The sequence below is a fragment of the Oncorhynchus nerka genome, linkage group LG28, assembly GCF_034236695.1.
Source record: "Oncorhynchus nerka isolate Pitt River linkage group LG28, Oner_Uvic_2.0, whole genome shotgun sequence".
In the NCBI taxonomy this organism is placed as follows: Eukaryota; Metazoa; Chordata; class Actinopteri; order Salmoniformes; family Salmonidae; genus Oncorhynchus; species Oncorhynchus nerka.
The window spans coordinates 60,463,922-60,486,882 of record NC_088423.1 but is presented as its reverse complement, the minus strand read 5'-3'; the positions used below and the strand labels follow the sequence as shown (position 1 = coordinate 60,486,882).

General features: G+C 44.4%; 1 long non-coding RNA gene and 1 pseudogene across 1 annotated transcript; one reads left to right on the top strand and one right to left on the bottom strand.

The window, feature by feature from the left end:
- The window catches only part of LOC115113458 (neuron navigator 2-like), a 144,595-nt pseudogene that overhangs the window by 42,962 nt on the left and 78,672 nt on the right, over positions 1–22,961 (top strand).
- On the bottom strand, positions 416–6,230 carry LOC115113460 (uncharacterized). The gene is made up of 4 exons (XR_003861112.2): positions 6,163–6,230; positions 5,519–5,618; positions 5,020–5,201; positions 416–3,463 (listed from the first exon to the last, which is right to left on the bottom strand). It is a non-coding gene; the product is annotated as an uncharacterized LOC115113460 (long non-coding RNA).

Sequence of the window (22,961 nt, the reverse complement as noted above, 5' to 3'; positions counted from 1 at the left end):
TCTTTGTTCTGTACAGTGATTAGACCCTTCTCTAAAACCTCTCTTAGCTTACCTCTGACTCCCACTGTTAGCATTTTACAGTGAGAGGTGGACAAGACGGTGGGCTGACCCTGTGTGTTTAAGTGTGTGTGTGTTTTTGTGTGTGTGTTTCTCTGTTTGGCCTGAGCTGAGAGATATTTGATGGGGGTGCATGTATTTGTGTGTCACAACTGTGTGTCGTGTGTTGTGGCAGCTTGCGTGTGTGAGCTCTTCAGCTGAAGCACTCGAGCAATGCTGGAGGCAGGCGCAAACTGTCATTGTGCACATGTCTGCTGCTTTATGCATTTTAATACAGAGTGAAAACACACACACACTTTCCCTGTTAGCCGGCCACTCAACACCCAGGACCTACTGAGAGCTCCATTAACGACACTTGACTTGATTGCTGTGGTAAAGCTGCATTCAAAACACTGAAAAGCTGCTGGCAATTAACAACTCTACACTTAACCTCTTGTTTTAAACCAGCAAACATGTAAACAAGCTTAGGACATATAATGGAGTGATATAGTGCCTTCTTTTGTCACCATCTTGCTCATTTTTAATGTTCATTCTTGTAGCATCTCTCTGTGTTTCAGATGAGTGGGGAATAGGATTGCACATTTTGAGGAATATTCAGAGGTGGAAACTTTCCGTGGGAATTAACGGGAATATATGGGAATTAATGGGAATATTATTAATATTAATACTATTTAAATGTAGATGTTTTTTGCATTGGATATAGTTACCATATCATATGGAGACAGAAACATAAACCTTTTACCTTATCATAAGTAGACATAATTGCAAATGATTAAATCCTTTCAATAGAACAAAAAAACATTTAGTTACGAATTGAACTTTAATTAAGTGAGTTGACTCTTCACATGGGATGATTTCACTAAACAACAAAAGAAAAGGAATATTGAATGATCCATCGCATCTCCCAAAAACGTTTTCAACAAACATCTGTAAAATGATAGACTAGAAACTAAAGCTTTGGTTGTCTTCCTCTCAGGCTTCCATGTCTTCTCCCTGGACCTCCTTAATGTCCACCTCTTGAACATCAGACTGAGGCCTCATCTTCACTGTCACTTTCCAACCTTGTTGAGGATGGCTCGTTGTCAGGCTCAAAAAGACTCAAATTTGCCCGGATGGCCACCGATTTTTCAACCCTTGTATTGGTCAGCCTGTTGCGGGCTTTGGTGTGTGTGTGTGTGTTCCCAAACAAGGACCAGTTGCACTCTGAGGCGGCTGATGTTGGTGGGATTTGCAGGATGATGGAGGCAGCAGGGGAAAGAGCCTCAGACCCACAATGTCCCTTCCACCAGGTGGCTGATGAGATATGTTGGCACGACTGCCATATTGCATCTCCATCCCAAAGCCGTTGCTTGGAAGTGGCAAGAACCTTGCCCTCATCCAGGCCACGGTGGCGAAACACGGTAGTGATGACACCATAGGCCTTGTTGATCTCTGCACCAGACAGGACGCTCTTGCCAGCATACTTGGGGTCCAACATGAACGCTGCAGTGTGTACGGGCTTCAGGCAGAAGTCTTCACGCTTTATGTATTTCAGAACTGCAGTTTTCTTTGCTTGGAGCAACAGTGAAATGGGCAGGGTGTTACTGATTTCTTCTCTTACATCTGCAAGCAGAGTCTGAACGTCAGACGGGATGGCATTGTCTCCTTCAATCCGTGTAATGGCTACTGTTATAGGTTTCAGGAGTTTCAGTCTGCTTACCACTTTCTCCCAAAATACATAATCCAGGAGGATCCTCTTGATGGGGCTGTGATATGGCAATTTCTTGGAGAGACTCCTTTCCCTCCAGGGAACTGTCAAACATGATGACAACCCCACCCCCAACGGGTGTTGCTGGGCAGCTTCAATGTGGTGCTCTTATTCTTCTCACTTTGCTTGGTGAGGTAGATTGCTGCTATACCTTGATGGCCCTTCACATACCTAACCATTTCATTGGCTCTCTTGTAGAGCGCATCCATTGTTTTCAGTGCCATGATGTCCTTGAGTAGCAAATTCAATGCATGAGCAGCACAGCCAATGGGTGTGATGTGAGGGTAGGACTCCTCCACTTCAGACCAAGCAGCCTTCATGTTCGCAGCATTGTTTCGGTCACCAGTGCAAATACCTTCTGTGGGCCAAGGTCATTGAAGACTGCCTACAGCTTATCTGCAATGTAGAGACCGGTGTGTCCGTTGTCCCCTGTGTCTGTGCTTTTGTAGTATAATGGTTGAGGGGTGGAGATGATGTAGTTAATTATTCCTTGCCCACAAACATTTGATCCACCCATCAGAGATGATTGCAATACAGTCTGCTTTCTCTATGATTTGCTTGACCTTTGCTTGAAATCTGCATCTAGCAAATGAGTAGAAAAAGCATGTCTGGTTGGAGGGGTGTATGCTGGGTGAAGAACATTCAGAAGTCTCTCCCAATACACATTGCCTGTGAACATCAGAGGTAAACCAGTTGCATACATAGCTTGAGCAACATATTCATCAGCATTTCTCTGACTACGTTCCTCCATTGAGTCAACAAATTCTGATTCCAGCAGGACCATGAGCTGTTGCTATCGATAAGGTGTCCGATTCACCATTTTCACCTTAAATAGAAGTAGAGGGTCTTTTGCCAGAGGTTGCTTGTTGTGAGCGCTGGGGGAACTTTATGCACTTGGCCAGATGATTATCCATCTTTGTTGCATTCTTCACAGATGATTTGGCACAGTATTTGCCCATGTACACAGCTTTTCCTTCTACATTAGCTGCAGTGAAATGTCTCCACACATCAGATAGTGCCCGTGGCATTTTCCTGTAAAAAATGAGTAAAAAAATCCCAAAGACAATTCCATGTAGATAAATAGTTAAGCGGTTAGATTAAACAACTCATTTGTAAGAAAAATGTTTAAAATGAAACATGTATGGAAACATGTCAAGACTGACGCCGGAGATGAGAAGCAGGTACGGGGAGTCAATATTTAACAATGAACAGACATGAAACAAGACAGGAATAACATCAGCACACGGGTATACAAGGACATATGACAAGCAATGCTGAAGCGGGGAACAGAGCGGGGGAACAGACAGATATAGGAGGTTAATAACAGAGGTGAGTGAGTCCAATAATCGCTGAAGTGCGTGATGGGGGGGAGGCAGGTGTGCGTAATGCTGGCCTGGCGCTCGATGGCAGGAGTGCGTATTGCTGGGGAGCCTGGCGCTCAATGGCAGGAGTGCGTATTGCTGGGGAGCCTGGCGCTCAATGGCAGGAGTGCGTATTGCTGGGGAGCCTGGCGCTCGATGGCAGGAGTGCGTAATGCTGGTGAGCCTGGCGCTCAATGGCAGGCGTGCGAAATGCTGGGGAGCCTGGCGCTCGATGGCAGGAGTGCGTAATGCTGGGGAGCCGGGCGCTCAATGGCAGGAGTGCGTAATGCTGGGGAGCCTGGCGAGAGGGGGGGGAGAGAGCGGGAGCAGGCGTAACAGAAACAGGTGAGTTAACACTCCTCAGTTAGCAGGCTCAAGCAAGCTAAAACCCACAAGGTAGCAAAAACTAACTAGCAGAAATTGTTAACAAGTTAGAAATGATTTAAACACACTTTGCTGTCGGCTACTATTTACTAGTTAACAAAAAATCATGTATGTCATATCAAATATATTCACCCCACCCAGTATTGTAATCAAAACATACCAGAAAGCATGTAGTCCTTGGCTCAGACAGTGTAGTAGTGTGGGCTCAATAGCATCTCATTAGTGTGCAAGAGAATCAGCTGTACATGTGATGGAAGAATGCACTGTGCATGCAGAGGGTTGCAGTTCCATTAAACTGTGGAGAGTTTAACAAAAATATGCCACAAGACCTAGAATTGCCTTATGTGTATCCCACAAAAAAGGTTCTGTTATAAGCTAACTTTTTTGATGAATTTAAGCAAAATTCCCCAAATTCCCTGGCGTAACTTCCGACCCTATGCAACCCTAGTGGGGAATAGTTGTTTTTACAACTGTCAGATCCTGCAACGGTGCCCCTCACACAAAACACACACACACACACACACACACACACACACACACACCTTTTATTGCTAGTCCCTCCCAGTCTCATACCCTTGCCACCCAGGAAGTAACCATAGCTTTCTGAGTGACATGCTCTCATCGGGGTAGTGTTGACACAGAGGTGCTAAAACCACACAGGACGCTCCCTCTACTGCACCCCCCCCTCACATACCCCTGAATTGCTTTAGGTCTGTCAGAGGCCTACTTCTTACTGTGGAGGGACACATTAGTGTCACACTCAAAGTCACACACACTGCTCTGTTGTTCGGGTAGATTTATTGGTGTGCATTGTTTAATTGCAGTGTGTGTCGTGTTTCTGGGTCACAATGTTTTATTTCCAACTTCCTGTTTCGCCCTCAGTTTGGTTCTAGTTCGGAGAGATCTGTTTCTCTCTCCTCTTCCGGGAACAGACATTATTACTAGCTCCATACAGGTCGAAACCAGTTTAAACCCGTCTTCCCAGTAAGCCTTTCTGAATGGGGATGATGAAAACAAGGCCTTCGGAGGCTTCATAAGCCCTCAGAATGTCAAATGGAGTTTCCTCCTCAACATCACGGCATTGTCCGTTCTAAACTTCAACCCGTGTTTCACCTTCAGGTGCCACTCAAAGCCACGACAGCTGTAAGTCTGCCAAAACAAGTGCATGCTGTTTTATACAGCGTGAGGTTATCATGACTGACATTCCTTCCGTGTCCCCAACGGTTCAGTACTAAGGCCATGGTCGTTCATAGATTTATGTGACTAATATATTTACATATTACATGACCATAAAGATTGTATTGATTGGTAATGTGAGTCGCCACAGGTGAGTACGGGAAGCAGGATAACACTAGCAGGATACGGTCTGAAGTTAATGTGTAATCGGGTGTGTGACAGCTAGGGGAATAACTGCGTCAGGCCACTGTGTGTGTGTGTGTGTGTGTGTGTGTGTGTGTGTGTGACACCCACCTGTATCAGCTGTTCAAACTCCATGTGATCAAATGCAAGTGCAGCGCAATCACAGGTGCCGTGACCGCACAGTGTTGCTAGGCAACCCCGCATGGAGGAGTGTCAGCCGTGTGACCACAAGGTATAGGCTGGGGCCACTGTTTGGGTCAGCACTGCTCCGGGCCTCCCTCTCTCCTCCTCATCTGCGGGTAGAGAATTGGATCTCATTTCTTGTCGCTCCGTGTCCTCTGATTGTTTCACAGTAAAGTACTGTAGTATTGGTGTTATTGTTTTTTGCTGTTGTTGTGTGCGTTGAGTTACGTGCCACTTGGGTGCCAGTACTACCACCTTTTCAAAGAAGGTAGATGTGTAACACGATGAAACTGTTTAGTTGAATTAAAAGGGGCGGGAGGTACAGTGTGTTAAAGTTGTGTTGGCCGACTACAGGGCTGTTGACTCTCCAAAACCATAATGTACGGGTGTTGTAAAGAGAGAGCGGTATTTACGGGGTTAGTGTTACCTTGGTTCGGAGGTCGAAGTTTCACTGAGATTACTGTCTGAGAGAGTGAAAGGCGGGAGCGCAGAAACACGCACGCCGACTCAGTCACAAGACAGGACTCCTTAAGACATAAACAAAGCTTCCGGTGAGGGGGCACACACACACACACACACACACACACACACACACAAACAATAGATTCTCTTCGATGTAAAAAAGTGTTTGTCTAAAGGGCAGTTGCAGGGCCGGCCCTACTGTGCTGCTAGCTGGCTGAGACCCAGCATGTGATGACAACCTTAGAGAGAGGTGTGTGTGTGTCTGAGAGAGAGCCACAGTACAGTAGAACAGTGTTTAGTGTGATACTGTATTTGCTGGGATCGTGCCTTCAACACAGGCTCTGAGAACTTGCTTAGGTAAGAGGGAACTCTATGGAAATATTGCAGTAGAATTGTATCTCTGTATTGGAAGTTGGATTTTGCTATTACGACGGTTGTTATTTTGTAATAATAATGGTCAATTTAAGGCCGTGCAATTTCGCATTATTGTTGATTTAATGACCTAATTATTGTCGCTGTCTAGGTGGCCATATAACTGAATGATCCAGTTTTTTTTTTTTATAATTGGGATTGCAAGTTATTCAGTTGCAGTGTAGTTTGAGTACTTACTTTTGTCCCGTGTTCAATCTACCTGCAGGGCTTAAAGTAACTGTTGCCGTGACACGTCTCATATCCAGTGTGTGTTCTTAGTGCACAGGGTGGAGAGGGAGAGGCTTATATACTCCCATCACGGTTACGTGTGTTGTCCCCATGACGTCGAAGCTCGGCACAACACCTATCGACTCGGTGGCGTTATTACATTCGAATGAATAACCAGACTGCATTCACTCGAAGGTTTATTAATCATGCACATTGTTGATGAGAAGAGCAACTGTCTGATCAGAATTAGCAGGAGGTATAAAAAAAAAGAGTGGAGATACCGGAAGAGAAGACAGGAGAGGATGAGGGGAATACGAGAGAACTAGAAAAGGGGAAGATAGGAGTGGACAATTGACAGATAGGCAGTTGTGTTTGAAGTAGAGAACTTATTGTCAGAGCACCTGTGTCTCCCTATTTTGTTTTACCCCTTTTTCTCCCCAATGTCGTGGTATCCAATTAGTAGTTACAGTCTTGTCCCATCACTGCTACTCCCGTACGGACTCGGGAGAGGCAAAGGTCGAGAGCCGTGCGTCCTCCGAAACACGACCCAACCACGCCGCACTGCTTCTTGACACACTGCCCGCTTAACCCGGAAGCCAGCCGCACCAATGTGTCGGAGGAAACACCGTACACCTGGCGACTGTGTCAGCGTGCATGCGGCCCGGCCTGCCACAGGAGTCGCTAGAGCGCGATGGGACAAGGACAGTCCCTCAAGGCCAAACTGCGCCACTCGGGAGGCCCTACTTTGATGTTCTATTCCAACAGTTTGATTTCTCACTTTTCCGCACTACACTGGAATTCCCAAAGTTACAATTCTGAATCGATCCCCTGTTTGAATGCAGATTAAATGTGTTTTCTAAAGTTTGAGCACCATGTGCTCTCTCTCAGCGGGTGTTTTTATTTAGCCAGAAGAATCTTTATTTTTACCTCCTCAGTACCAGGGGTATTTGGGTCAGGGGTATATCAGAGAAGAGGTCAGGGAAGTATTTTAGTAGTGTTGACGTGTGTGTGTGTGTTCGCGCACGCGCACATTAGTGCCTGCGTGTGTATGTGTGAGGGTATGTCACATGGAAGATGGGGACTTTTAAGAGGAGGGGTATCTCAGTCAAGCTGGGGGTATTTTAGTAGGGTCTGGGGGTATTTCAGGGTGGCTCGCGGGTAGTTCAGTGAAACGATGGTGGCATATGGGTCTGGGGTATTTTAGTAGGGTCTGGGAGGGTATTTCAGGGTGGCTCGCGGGTAGTTCAGTGAAGTGATGGTGGCATGTGGGTCTGGGGTATTTAAAAGACAGGGGGTGTTTTAGTGAGTGGGGGATATTTTAACTTTGTAGTGAGCAGAGCCTGGTCTAAATTCCTTCTGGTTCTCAGTCTGTGTCCTCCCTGACCTCCCAGCATGTGTCGCCATAGAACAGCTGTTCTGGGGTCAGCGGCTCACTGACCTGGAGTCTGCTTCTGATTCGTCGTATGACATCATTGAAATATCTGATGTAGAATCAGAGGGCTACTGTGGAAGGATGATATTGATATTAATGTATTAAATAGCTAGTGTTATTTTAGTTTGTTCTCCATAAAGTACGACGTCTTATTTTTCTAAATTGAACCGCTGCACTCTGCTCAGTCGAAACCCGTTTCACACTAATAGACTGTCGGGTGGGTGCTAGCTAATACCGATGGGGGAGATGAATTGCGCCTAGGTGTATATTAGCATGAGACGGATTCCGTTTCGATGAGGTTCCCTTGATTGAACAGTCGAGTATAGTCTCAATGGCCGCTTCTCAACAGCATGAACAGTGAAAATGGCTGCTGCTGTGGCATATGAATCAATTGTTATATTGCTCAATTCCCTCCCCTGTTTGTTCACCTGAAACTGACCGTTGGCAACCCTTGAACTCTCCTTTTTTTTTATTGATGATGTCATTCGATGACTCTGTTTTATTTTGTTCACCTGGGGGTTGACATTTTGCGGCCAATGGGCTGTATCGAAGTAGGGTCACATAGTGAGCTTGTAACTAAGCAAATTCTGTCGACCAATCACATCACCTGGCTGTTGATTGTTGACAGCTCAGCACAGCTGGGTCGGTATGGTAACAGGGCCAAAGTAGAATGCTTTTGTCATCTAAGGTACTCCAGTGGAGGTGTATGTCTGGCTTATTTTAATGTTGCTTTGACCAGGCTATGTCATTAAACAATCGACTCACCTTACTCAGGTCGGCACTCTGCGAAGTCAATCCCTGTAAGCATGTCCCGAAACCCTAAGGCGGGCGATGTGTTTGCGATGGCTATTTTTGAGTAGGCTGCTGATAACTGCCTATGCGTTACTGACTGTGTGATGAGTTGAGTTACATCTGAATGTAAAATCGGTTCTCTCTGTCTCTCTTCTCCTCCTCCTCCAGATTGAGAACATTGATGCCTGCCTCCGTTTCCTGGCAGCCAAAGGAGTCAACATACAGGGCCTGTCTGCAGAGGGTAAACGCTCACCAGTCACACACACCTGCCGAGACTACATTGACTGACTGTAGTGGCTAGAATACTGTGTAGTGAGCTTGTAACTTTCCTCTCTGTATCTCATATCTCTCTCTCCTTCTTCCTACCTCTTCATCTCATTCTCTTTTTCTCTCTCTCTCTCTCTCTCTCCGTCTATTTACCTCTCTCCCCTGCTCTCCTTACGCAGAGATCCGGAATGGGAATCTGAAGGCCATTCTGGGGCTCTTCTTCAGCCTGTCTCGCTACAAGCAGCAGCAGGCCCACCGCCAGTACTCCCAGCCCCACCTTAACCCCCAGCCCCAGAGCCCTCAACCTCCCCTGATCCAGCAAACCGGCGCCCCTGCCCAGCTCAGCAGCCACCCTGTCCCCCCTACGCATGAGACTCCGGCCCCCACAGCACAAGCAGCCCAGAAAACAGCACAGGCCGAGATGCAGTCCAGGTAAGCCTGTTGGATCACCGCTACACTGATGCATTCTGGGAAGATGTAGTTCGTAATACTTCGAATTTGAAATGTCTTCCCTCTTTCGCTCCTAGTTGATGTCATCAGTGTTCAATTTACCGTCTCGGTCTTATTTCCTCTCTCTTTCCAGTTGTCTTAGCTCCGGTCTTCTGTAAATGTCAAATGAGTCTTTCTGTCTCTCCCGTCCTCCATTGCGCTCTCCTTCTCTTTCTTTCTCTCTCTCCTCCTAGGGCTGGGTCTCAGAGTAAACTGCTCAAGTTTTCCCTTGGTCAGAAAAAGTCCTCTAGGTCAGCTCTTTTTCTCTCCCTCTTTCTCCCGCTCTTCTTTGTGGTCATGCATCTTCCTCCTCCACTCCTCCTCATCTTCTAATTCCCCCCCTTTCCTCACTATTTCCAGAGTAGCTAGAGGTTGCCCATAACAACTGATACAGGGTCAGATTTGTTTCAACAGGTAATAGTTATGGTTACTATAGAGGTGTTATTAATATGATCCTAGATCTGTGGTAAGGGCAACTTCTACCTGAAACTACTATTCTACTCTGCATGAGTTTTGAAGAGAGGGGACTCCAAGGCTCCATTTTGGAAAGTCCTGTTTGACTCTGGCATCACGCCTCATTTGGCATGTCTGCTTAATGGGGTGTGAGGGACCTTTAGATAACCCTTGTGTGTGTGTGTGTGGTTGCCTGCGTGTGATGTGCATGTGTGTGCGCTCACTCAAGAACGTGAGAGAGCGTCTCACTGTGAGTATGACCTTAATAATTAACTGAGATGGAGGAGTGGATGGCTTGAATTTGGTTGTATGTTACGATAACGGATTGGATAGGCCACTACTACTATCCTCCTCCAACTGTACTGTGTTCTGTGAGATAATGTTCAATCAGTGATGTCACACACTTTCTACGTTCGTCTGGGCCCATATTCATAAACTGTCATAAAGTAGGAGTACTGACCTAGGATCAGTTTAGCCTTTTGTGTCATTATTAAAAAGAAAGGCCTAGTCCTAGAGTAACACTCCTACTCTGAGAGGTTTTTATGAATAGTGGCCAAAAACGTTGTTTTACAAGCATGAAATGAAATGAAGTGAAGTTGAGGATGTGTTGTTGCGTGCTGCCTAAACCCAACACAGCAGGCATAAAAAGATGCCTGAACGGAGGCCTCACGTCCGTTTTTCAGGGGAAAACAGAAGATAGGTTGAAAATACTGTATCCCTAAAAAACGGAAACATCCGCTTTTTGCCTGCCCAGAGGAGTGCATGCTGTCCATCCCTTGTAGTTTTGCACCTGCTTCTAGTCTAATTTACAAAACAATGCAGTAGCGCCGCCCTCTGGTCAGCATGTGTAACTGCAGGCGTAAGTACATTCAATATCTGGAATGGTGTTTTTCTCCTTTTCAGATTGTAATGCGTTTCTCCTCCAATGCTTTTCCTTTTCATCTTTATGCTTTATTTTCTTTCTCGGCTTGAATGAAAACGGTCTTGATGTGCATCCAGGGGGAGCATAGGTGACATTAGGATAATTTCATGATTACGATTTAATGTGGCCACATCCTGAATGAGAACAGACAGAAGACGTTTCATCATGTAAACAGTGTATATCATGAATAGGCTAGCAGTGAAGCCTGTGACTTAATATCTCACTCAGAATTAAATCATGTGTTACATTTTGCAGCTCAGTTGGTAGAGCATGGTTCTTGCAATGCCAGAATAGTGTGTTTGATTCCTGGGATCACCCGTACGCAGAATGTATGCATTGCAAGTAAATTGACCCTAAGTCCCTTTAGATAAAAGTGTCTGCTAAATGGATATTTTTGTATTTTTATAATAGAAAGCTTGTTTATACACTAATAACATTTTCAGTGTGTTCATTTAGGAACGCTCATACCATCATGGTCTTTGTTGTCGGACAGGAACTTAATGATGACTTATAGCCCAGTTGAATTCATAAGACAGTTAATTCATGGGCTAACAACAGTCTTTCTACTCAACATGATTGAAAGTCTAATGAGCAGGACCTATTCTCCCAATAACAAAAGCCCATGCAATCCTGCTTGGTCATGTAAAGGGAATGCCTTTAAAAAAATTAAAAAATAAATGTTTTACACCAGTATTGAACTACCGGTCATATTTTGTTTATCAGACCAATGCCGACAGCCACAGAATTATGTTTCCTCCACCGATGTTGAATTAGCAATTTATAGGCCTATGTGAAAGACGGACCCGGCTCGAACGCTGCCTTTGACTCCCGGCTATGGCTGCGCAGGAGATTAGCTAACAATATGTGGTTACAGATGGGTGGAAAATTATTGGACGTTTAATGAACGTATTGCCTAATCCTTGCTGTTTGTGCCATTGAGTGTAAACGCTCTATTGCTCTCCCGCTCAGACTTCCAGGCCCGAGTGCGAGGGTGTCCACTGCTGGCAGTGACATCACACCTCGCGGGTCGGTTGGCGCCGCCGGCAACCGGCGAAGTCAGGGCTTCACAGACAAGACCAAACCAGCCGCTCACAAAGGTACGTCTGTCCTTCACACGCACGCACACTCGAAAAAACATACATACATACACTACCGTTCAAGAGTTTTTGAACACCTACTCATTCAAGGGTTTTTCTTTATTTCTACTATTTTCTACATGGTAGAATAATAGTGAAGACATCAAAACTATGAAACATTTATTTTATATTTGAGATTCTTAAAATAGCCACCCTTTCCCTTGATTACAGCTTTGCACACTTTTGGCATTCTCTCAACCAGCTCAATGAGGTAGTCACCTGAAATGCATTTCAATTAACAGGTGTGCCTTCTTTAAAGTTAATTTGTGGAATTTCTTTCCTTCTTAATGTGTTTGAGCCAATCAGTTGTGTTGTGACAAGGTAGGGGTGGTATACAGACGATAGCCCTATTTGGTAAAATACCAAGTCCATATTATGGCAAGAACAGCTCAAATAAGCAAAGAGAAACAACAGTCCATCATTACTTTAAGAAATGAAGGTCAGTCAATGCGGAACATTTCAAGAACTTTGAAAGTTTCTTCAAGTGCAGTCGCAAAAACCATCAAGCACTATGATGAAACCGTCTCTCATGAGGACCGCCACAGGAATGAAAGACCCAGAGTTACCTCTGCTGCAGAGGATAAGTTCATTAGAGTTACCAGCCTCAGAAATTGCAGCCCAAGTAAATGCTTCACAGAGTTCAAGTAACAGACACATCTCAACATCAAATGATCAAATAAAATTTTATTGGTCACATACACATGGTTAGCAGATGTTAATGTGAGTGTAATGAAATGCTTGTGCTTCTAGTTCTTACAGTGCAGTAATATCTAACAGGTAATCTAACAATTCCACAACCACTACCTAATACACACAAATGGATGGAATAAGAATATGTACATATAAATATATGGATGAGAGATGACCAAGCGGCATAGTTAAGATGCAATAGATGGTATAAAATACAGTATATACATATGAGATGAGTAATGTAAGATATGTAAACATTATTAAAGTGCCATTATTTAAAGTGGCTAGTGATCCATTTATTTTTTATTTTTTTGAGGGTCAGCTTAATATTGCCGAAAGAATGTGGCTTCTAATGTAATTGTCTGCATAATTTCCAATCCCCCATATTTTTTTGGTAAATATATATATATATCTATACACGCATGCATATATATACACATATATACATACACATACCTATATAGACATAATACTTTTTGAAAGAATATACCTTTATTATTATTCCCCGCAAACCCTTCCGCCGATCCCCCAATTGGAGTAAACTAATAAACACTTCTGCTTCTACCTTAAATCCATACATCTTATACACATTCTACAGACACAGTCTACTTTACAATAGTTCTCTCTTGTTTGTTCTTAGTCCTTCCTCTATTTCTGATGCCCATCCAGTTTGATGATTTCTATTTGTAACTATGCTATTTCACAAAAGCTCCGAACCTATATACATTCTACAGATCCCTTATGCCCTACATTGTTTATCTTGTTATTAGTCCCACCCTAGTCCCATCAGCTCCACTCAACCCCTCCCATCTGTCTCTCAACACCATCCATTTCAGATTTCTACTTGCCATATATTTTTCAACTGTGCTGTGATGCTTCACAAAATAATTGAACCTTCATATTCTCATAGCTTCTACAGATTGTAAATTTAAAAACTTTTTTTTTGCTAAAATAATTATTATATTATTGATTGATTGACTATGGCTTTTCAAATCACCCAGTATTGCTATCTGTAGTGTTAGTTCTAGGCAAATGTTGCAATTCTTCAGCCATTCCTGGACCTGTGACCAAAAATGAGCTACATATGGACAATACCAAAATAAATGATCAAATGACTCTGCCTTCTCACAGCAGAATCTGCTGAGCTGGGAAGATTGTATCACCCATATATATAACATTCTATTAGTTGCAAGAATTTTGTATAGTGATTTATATTGAAAAATTCAAAGTTGTGAATCCGGCGTTGTTTTGCGTATCAATTCATAAACCATGTGCCATGGAATGGGTACATCGAAAATCTCTTCCCAACTATTTTGCAATTTTATATGGCACAGCTGCCAGTTTTTTGGTCCTTAAATGAAATTGGTATATGTTTTTATTTATCACACTTTAACCATTTATGTTCTTTAATACAGGGCCGACATACAAAGTTCTTACTTTTTTCCCCTTCTACTTGCCTCTTCCATTTTTGTGGTAATGCTGCATTTAATTGGTTGTAATTTTTGGTAGAGCAGACATTTCCATATGTCTGTGTTTGCTGCATGTGATCCATTAGTTAAAGTGGCCAATGATTTGAGTCTGTATGTATGCAGCAGCCTCTCGGTGTTAGTGATGGGTGTTAAACCGTCTGACGGCCTTGAGATACAGTTGATGTCGGAAGTTTACATACACCTTAGCCAAATACATTTATACTCAGTTTTTTCACAATTCCTGACATTTAATCCTAGTTCATTAGAACGTGCGTTGAAGATGTCGTTCCCATAGCAACGATAAAAACATTCCCTAACCAGAAACCGTGGATTGATGGCAGCATTCGCGTGAAACTGAAAGCGCGAACCACTGCTTTTAATCAGGGCAAGGTGTCTGGCAACATGACCGAATACAAACAGTGCAGCTATTCCCTCCGCAAGGCTATTAAACAAGCTAAGCGTCAGTACAGAGACAAAGTAGAATCTCAATTCAACGGCTCAGACACAAGAGGCATGTGGCAGGGTTTACAGTCAATCACGGACTACAAGAAGAAACCCAGCCCAGTCACGGACCAGGATGTCTTGCTCCCAGGCAGACTAAATAACTTTTTTGCCCGCTTTGAGGACAATACAGTGCCACTGACACGGCCTGCAACGAAAACATGCGGTCTCTCCTTCACTGCAGCCGAGGTGAGTAAGACATTTAAACGTGTTAACCCTCGCAAGGCTGCAGGCCCAGACGGCATCCCCAGCCGCGCCCTCAGAGCATGCGCAGACCAGCTGGCCGGTGTGTTTACGGACATATTCAATCAATCCCTATACCAGTCTGCTGTTCCCACATGCTTCAAGAGGGCCACCATTGTTCCTGTTCCCAAGAAAGCTAAGGTAACTGAGCTAAACGACTACCGCCCCGTAGCACTCACTTCCGTCATCATGAAGTGCTTTGAGAGACTAGTCAAGGACCATATCACCTCCACCCTACCTGACACCCTAGACCCACTCCAATTTGCTTACCGCCCAAATAGGTCCACAGACGATGCAATCTCAACCACACTGCACTGCCCTAACCAACCTGGACAAGAGGAATACCTATGTGAGAATGCTGTTCATCGACTAGAGCTCGGCATTCAACACCATAGTACCCTCCAAGCTCGTCATCAAGCTCGAGACCCTGGGTCTCGACCCCGCCCTGTGCAACTGGGTACTGGACTTCCTGACGGGCCGCCCCCAGGTGGTGAGGGTAGGCAACAGCATCTCCTCCCCGCTGATCCTCAACACGGGGGCCCCACAAGGGTGCGTTCTGAGCCCTCTCCTGTACTCCCTGTTCACCCACGACTGCGTGGCCACGCACGCCTCTAACTCAATCATCAAGTTTGCGGACGACACAACAGTGGTAGGCTTGATTACCAACAACGACGAGACGGCCTACAGGGAGGAGGTGAGGGCCCTCGGAGTGTGGTGTCAGGAAAATAACCTCACACTCAACGTCAACAAAACTAAGGAGATGATTGTGGACTTCAGGAAACAGCAGAGGGAACACCCCTATCCACATCGATGGAACAGTAGTGGAGAGGGTAGCAAGTTTTAAGTTCCTCGGCATACACATCACAGACAAACTGAATTGGTCCACTCACACTGACAGCGTCGTGAAGAAGGCGCAGCAGCGCCTCTTCAACCTCAGGAGGCTGAAGAAATTCGGCTTGTCACCAAAAGCACTCACAAACTTCTACAGATGCACAATCGAGAGCATCCTGGCGGGCTGTATCACCGCCTGGTACGGCAACTGCTCCGCCTCAACCGTAAGGCTCTCCAGAGGGTAGTGAGGTCTGCACAACACATCACCGGGGCAAACTACCTGCCCTCCAGGACACCTACACCACCCGATGTTACAGGAAGGCCATAAAGATCATCAAGGACATCAACCACCCGAACCACTGCCTGTTCACCCCGCTATCATCCAGAAGGCGAGGTCAGTACAGGTGCATCAAAGCTGGGACCGAGAGACTGAAAAACAGCTTCTATCTCAAGGCCATCAGACTGTTAAACAGCCACCACTAACATTGAGTGGCTGCTGCCAACACACTGTCATTGACACTGACCCAACTCCAGCCACTTTAATAATGGGAATTGATGGGAAATGTTGTAAATATATCACTAGCCACTTTAAACAATGCTACCTTATATAATGTTACTTACCCTACATTATTCATCTCATATGCATACGTATATACTGTACTCTACATCATCGACTGCATCCTTATGTAATACATGTATCACTAGCCACTTTAACTATGCCACTTTGTTTACTTTGTCTACATTCTCATCTCATATGTATATACTGTACTCGATACCATCTACTGTATGCTGCTCTGTACCATCACTCATTCATATATCCTTATGTACATATTCTTTATCCCCTTACACTGTATAAGACAGTAGTTTTGGAATTGTTAGTTAGATTACTTGTTGGTTATCACTGCATTGTCGGAACTAGAAGCACAAGCATTTCGCTACACTCGCATTAACATCTGCTAACCATGTGTATGTGACAAATTTGATTTGATTTGATAGTAAAAAAATCCCTGAGGTTTACATACACTCAATTAGTATTTGGTAGCATTGCCTTTAAATTGTTTAACTTGGGTCAAACGTTTCAGGTAGCCTTCCACAAGCTTCCCACAATAAGTTGGTTGAATTTTGGCCCATTCTTCCTCACAGAGCTGGTGTAAATGAGTCAAGTTTGTAGGCCTCCTTGCTCACACGTACTTTTTCAGTTTTGCCCACAAATTTTCTATAGGATTGAGGTCAGGGCTTTGTGATGGTCACTCCAATACCTTGACTTTGTTGTCCTTAAGCCATTTTGCCACAACTTTGAAGTATGCTTGGGGTCATTGTCCATTTGGAAGACCCATTTGCGACCAAGCTTTAACTTCCTGAATGATGTCTTGAGTTGCTTCAATATATCAACATCGTTTTCCTCCCTCATGATGCCATCTATTTTGTGATGTGCACCAGTCCCTCCTGCAGCAAAGCACCTCCACAACATGATGCTGCCACCCCCGTGCTTCACGGTTGAGATGGTGTTCTTCGGCTTGCAAGCCCTCCCCCTTTTTCCTCCAAACATAATGATGGTCATTATGGCCAAACAGTTCTATTTCTGCTTCATCAGACTAGAGGACATTTCTCCAAAAAATACCATCTTTGTCCCCATGTGCAGTCTGGCTTTTTTATGGTGATTTTGGAGCAGTGGCTTCTTCCTTGCTGAGCAGCCTTTCAGCTTATGTCGATATAGGACTCATTTTACTGTGTATATAGATACTTTTGTACCTATTTTCTCTAGCATATTTCCAAGGTCCTTTGCTGTTGTTCTGGGATTGATTTGCACTTTTTGCACCAAAGTACATTCATCTCGAGGAGACAGAACACCCTCTTCCTGAGCAGTATGACGGCTGCGTGGTCCCATGGTGTTTATACTTGTGTACTATTGTTTGTACAGATGAATGTGGTACCTTCAGGCATTTGGAAATTGCTTCCAAGTATTAACAATTTTTTCTGAGGTCTTGGCTGATTTCTTTAGATTTTCCTATGATGTCAAGCAGAGGCACTGAGTTTGAAGGTAGGCCTTGAAATACATCCACAGGTACACCTCCAATTGACTCAAATGATTTCAATTAGCTTATCAGAAGCTTCTAAAGCCATGACATCCTTTTCTGGAATTGTCTAAGTTGTTTAAAGGCACAGTCAACTTAGTGTATGTAAACTTCTGACCCACTGGAATTGTGATAAAGTGAATTAAAAGTGAAATAATCTGTCTGTAAACAATTGTTGGAAAAATTACTTGTGTCATGCACAACCAACTTGCCAAAGCTATAGTTTGTTAACAAGACATTTGTGGAGTGGTTGAAAAACAAGTTTTAATTACTCCAACCTAAGTCTTTGTAAACTTCCAACTTCAACTGTAAATGCTGTTTTTCAGTCTCTCGGTCCCAGCTTTGATGAACCTGTACTGATCTCGCCTTCTGGATGGTAGCGGGGTGGCTCGGGTGGTTGATGTCCTTGATGATCTTTTTGGCTTCCTGTGACATCGGGTGCTGTAGGTGTCCTGGAGGGCAGGTAGTTTGCCCCCAGTGATGCGTTGTGCAGACTGCACCACCGTCTGGAGAGCCTTGCGGTTGAAGGCAGTGCAGTTGCCGTACCAGACTGTGATACAGCCCGACAGGATGCTCTCAATTGTGCATCTGTAAAAGTTTGTGAGGGTTTTAGGTCTCAAGCCAAATTTCTCAAGCCTCCTGTGGTTGAAGAGGCGCTGTTGCGTTGCCTTCACCACACTGTCTGTGTGGGTGGATCATTTCAGTTTGTCTGATGTGTACGCTGAGAAACTTGAAACTTTCCACCTTCTCCACTGCTGTCCCGTCGATGTGTGTGTGTGGGGGGAGGGGGGGGTGCTCCCTCTGCTGTTTCCTGAAGTCCTCGATCATTTCCTTTGTTTTGTTGATGTTGAGTGAGCGGTTATTTTCCTGTAGGTTGTTTTCCTATCTCGTCGTTGTTGGTAATCAAGCCCACTACTGTTGTGTCGTCTGTAGACTTGAGGATTTAGTTGGAGGCGTGCGTGACCATGCAGTCATGGGTGAACAGGGAGTACAAGAGGGGGCTGAGCACGCACCCTTTTGGGCCCCTGTGTTGAGGATCAGCAAAGTGGAGATGTTGTTTCCTACCTTCACCACCTGGGGACGACCCGTCAGGAATTTCAGGACCAAATTGCACAGGGTGGGGTTGAGACCCTGGACCTCAAGCTTAATCATGAGCTTGGAGGGTACTATGGTGTTGAATTGCTGCAAAGAAACCACTACTAAAGGACACCAATAAGAAGAAAAGACTTGCTTGGGCCAAGAAACACGAGCAATGGACATTACACCAGTGGAAATGTGTCCTTTGGTCTGGAGTCCAAATTGGAGATTTTTGGTTCGATCCGCGGTGTCTTTGTAAGACACGGTGTGGGTGAACAGATGATCTCTGCATGTGTTTTTCCCCCTGTAAAGCATGGAGGACGAGGTGTTATGGTGTGGCGGTGCTTTGCTGGTGACACTGTCTGTGATTTATTTAGAATTCAAGGCACACTTAACCAGCAGGGCTACCACAGCTTTCTGTAGCGATAAGCCATCCCATCTGGTTTGGACTTAGGGGGACTATCATTTGTTTTTCAACAGGATGACCCAAAACACACCTCCAGGCTGTGTAAGGGATATTTTATAATTGAATCCATATGTTATTTCACAATTTTGATGTCTTCAAAATGGTGTGTCATACACTGCACTCCTAACCAGCCCTGCTGGCAACAATTTCATTGCGCTTTTTTGCAGACGTTTACTGACACCAGCCATATTCAACGGGTGTTGTACACATGTCACGTAACGTTAGCTAACGAGCTAGCTAATGCTAGCTAGTTAAACAACAATGAACAGTGCCAACAATGCCACAGTGCTGGGAGCTAACCAACCATGTTCAATGTTAGCTAGCTAACATTAAGCTCTAATTAGAAAAGCAAACAGATCTGGGAAACAAATAATAACGTCAGCTAGGGATCCAGCCAGCTAACTTTAGCTAGAGCCAGTGCACTTTAGCTAGAAATGAAACCACTTTGTCAAAATTAGAAACTTGTAATATCTGAAAATGTAGCTAGCTAATGCTAGACTATCTTACCTGTATACATCAACATGCATGATGGACGCGTCTCCCTGTCAGGAATGCCATACCACGGTTGCCCTTAGTTTGAAGATGTAATCCGGAGACAGGTGTTTTCTCCATCTCTAGCTATCATACTCCAATTCCACTGATTTCATAACTTGATCCTCCAGAAAGTGGAGAGCAACACTTAATGCAGCTCCACTACACAATACATTTTTAGAAAAGCAGCGTTCGACAGGATTACCAACACAGACTGACGAGCTCAAATAGACAGAAGCCTTCTATATGGCAGACCAATCTGAACTCCTCTCTCGGCATGTCCAGCCCACGCATTATCTCAGCCAATCATGGCTAGCAGGAAGGTAGCCCCCTTTTTCTGTGGCTTAAACAACTAGGCTCGTAATTTAACAATTTTATTTGTATTTACAGATGGTGTACAAGTTGGTTATTAAGGCACTTGAAAGTTCACGTTCGAGAAGGTATTTCTGCAAAAAAAACATTTTTTGCTAAAAAAAACGTAGTTTCCTGAATCGGGTCACAAATGCCTAAAACCACCTGTCAAGTCATTAACGCTGACAGACTGTCATGGTCATGATGTGGATGATGATGTCTGTGAGTATGGCAGCTATCCTAATCAGGCCGTTATGGTGTGGGAGGCCATAGGTGTCACCCTTTCTCAGAATAGACCAGGGCCTATCCACAAAGCGTCTGAGTACAGTAGGAGTGCTGATCTAAGATCTGTCCATATAACATTATTCAAGATGATCTAAAAGGCTAAACTGATTCTAGATCAGCACTCCAACTTTGAGATGCTTTGTGGATACGGGTCCCTGAGTGCAGACACTCTCCCACCCACAATGCACTCCATCAGTGCTGGAGCACTTTACTGACATGCGAGTGAGTTGAGCCACAAAGTAGAGTATTCATCTTTGTTACCTATATTGAGGGCATAAAAGGTTATTCGTTAGATAGTCAATATGATTTCTGGTGCCCAGAAGCTTCACCTGTTTATCTGGCTGATCATATGATCTTCCCATCTTTGGCAAAGGGAGCTTTTGGGATACAGAAATGAACAGTACAAGCTACAATGCCGTGTATTTCGAGGACAATCGAAACACTGTGTGTGGTTATGTGTGTGTGTGTGTGTGTGCCTGCGTTCATTTGTGGGTTACAAGGTTAGGCGACAGTGTGTGATTTATAGAGGTGTGCGTGCGTGTGTGTGTGTGTTAGATTTAGTGTTGAGCTATAAACGTTACCATGACCTCTAGTTGTTCCCTGGTATGACCACTATGCTCTGTCTAAGCTTCACATGTGCTTGCCTATAGTAGGACACTGCGAATGACCTATGAGTACTGTAGGGGCTGTGGCGATCATGACATGTTGTCCTCTGGGTTATTGTCATGCAAAAGTCTGCCGGGTCTCACGGCAATTGACCTTTTAATGAGCATAAACGCGTTCGGCATCGCCAGGCCTCCGTGCTTTTATATCGTTATGATGTGCCCTGAATCAATTTCCTAAATTGCTCGGCCTGCGTCTTGTTGGTGTGTAGTCACACATATCCCCGGGACACACTTTCTGGGCTGAGACAAGAATGGCATTATTCCTGCAGGGGGGAGAGAAAAAAAACATGGTTAAAATGATACTCAGCTCAGAGTTCGTTTTTTATTTGGGTTAACCTTGCTGTCACACGGCCTCTAGTCTTCTCATGTTGCTTTGAACTCACACTGTACATTCTCCATAGCCCAGGGACTGTTACTGTGGAAATATCATTCTATTTCTATGGTGATTACTGTGTGACTGGTGTCTGTCTACTGTATTCAGACGGCCTGACACAGTTTACCCGTATTGACTTCATTGCGTCTCTATTGTCTGCTGTGTTTAGCCAGGGGGAATCCGTTTGACTGTGTATTTAGTGCGAGGTTTTATATAGCTTCTCTGCACTGCTGTCACCACTCAGCTCGTCTACTGGGTTGTTTATAGACTCACTGTGTTTGTCTTCTACAGTCTAAACGCATTACCCTGTATTATACTGTATGAAAGATGGGGGGGAGATGGAGGGATGAGAGAAAGAGAGGGTGGTGTGTGTGTGTGTGTGTGTGTGTGCGTGTGCGCGAGAGTGATCTGAAGGGTGCAGAGGGACAGTCAGCAGGTAGGAGGGGTGGAGGTTTTGGAATCATCTCCCCCCTAAACCACCTACCTTCCCCGTTGAGTCGCTGCCAAATCCCTCCCGCCTCCCTCACCCAACTCACTCCTGCACAACAGTTCCACTCAGGCTGCACTACGTGGAACATCTATCAGAGTTTGGGACTCTACTTCTTCTCTCAGCTTCTTTTGGTCTACTCTACTGGGACCGTGATACAGCAGCACTTACGAGGTTTGTCATCGGTCTTTTCACCGCTCTCCCCGTAGCCCCACGAAGTGCTGAAACTCAACTTGAGATGAGTGCACGCCAGTCTAGCTTTCTCCTAAATCATACATTATGCCGACGTGAGATTTGTATGACCGCTGGGATTCGCTGCGATTACTCTTTTAATACAACATTTTACTTAGTAAGCTTTACTGTACCAAGTTAGCAACAATGTATTAGCGGGAACATTCAGTGTTTTACTGTCTTGAAATAAAATGCTGAAGATGCTGAGGCTCAGTAGAAACTGCCGGTTCTATTGTCTGGCCTGAATTGTTCTGTGTCAATGGTGCTGACAGTAGAATGGAGAACGTGTCACTGGAAGCATCCTGTTTTATACAGTAGAGAGACATGAGCATACAGTTGGCCTTCCTCTTATGCTTTACATTAACACAAGGTGACAGCAGCAATGTAGTCACAGAGGGAGAGAGATGTGTGACCTGTTGCCACAAGGAAAGGGCGACCGGTGAAGAACAAACACCATTGTAAATACAACTCATATTTACTTTTGTTTATTTTACCTTTTGTACTTTTTTACTATTTACACGTCGTTACAACACTGTCTATAGCCATAATATGACATTTGAAATGTAAACATATGTTTCCCATGCCAATAAAGCCCTTTAAATGTAATTGAGAGAGAGTGTGGTGTGTATGCGTGCGTGCATGTGTGGACAGTGCTGAATGAATGGCCAGTTGATGAGCTGTAGCCTCTCTGTTTGACTCTATTCATGTGGAGGAACTTTAAAAGGTTCATTCCAAACAAAGACTGGCTGTCCCACTCACTCACAAGGGCACAATGAGTGAGGTGTGTGTGTGTGTGTGTGTGTGTGTGTGCTATCTGAACTTGGGAATATGAGTAAGCAGTTTAAACAAATGACATATTGTTCTCCTTAATACAAGTCATCTATATTAAATGAAATCAGATTAAATTTACTAATTGAAAATATAAGCAACAACATAAAACAAGTAACTTTCAGTGGTAATTTATTTATAGGGTACTTCTGGCGAAACATCTGTGTATAGCTAA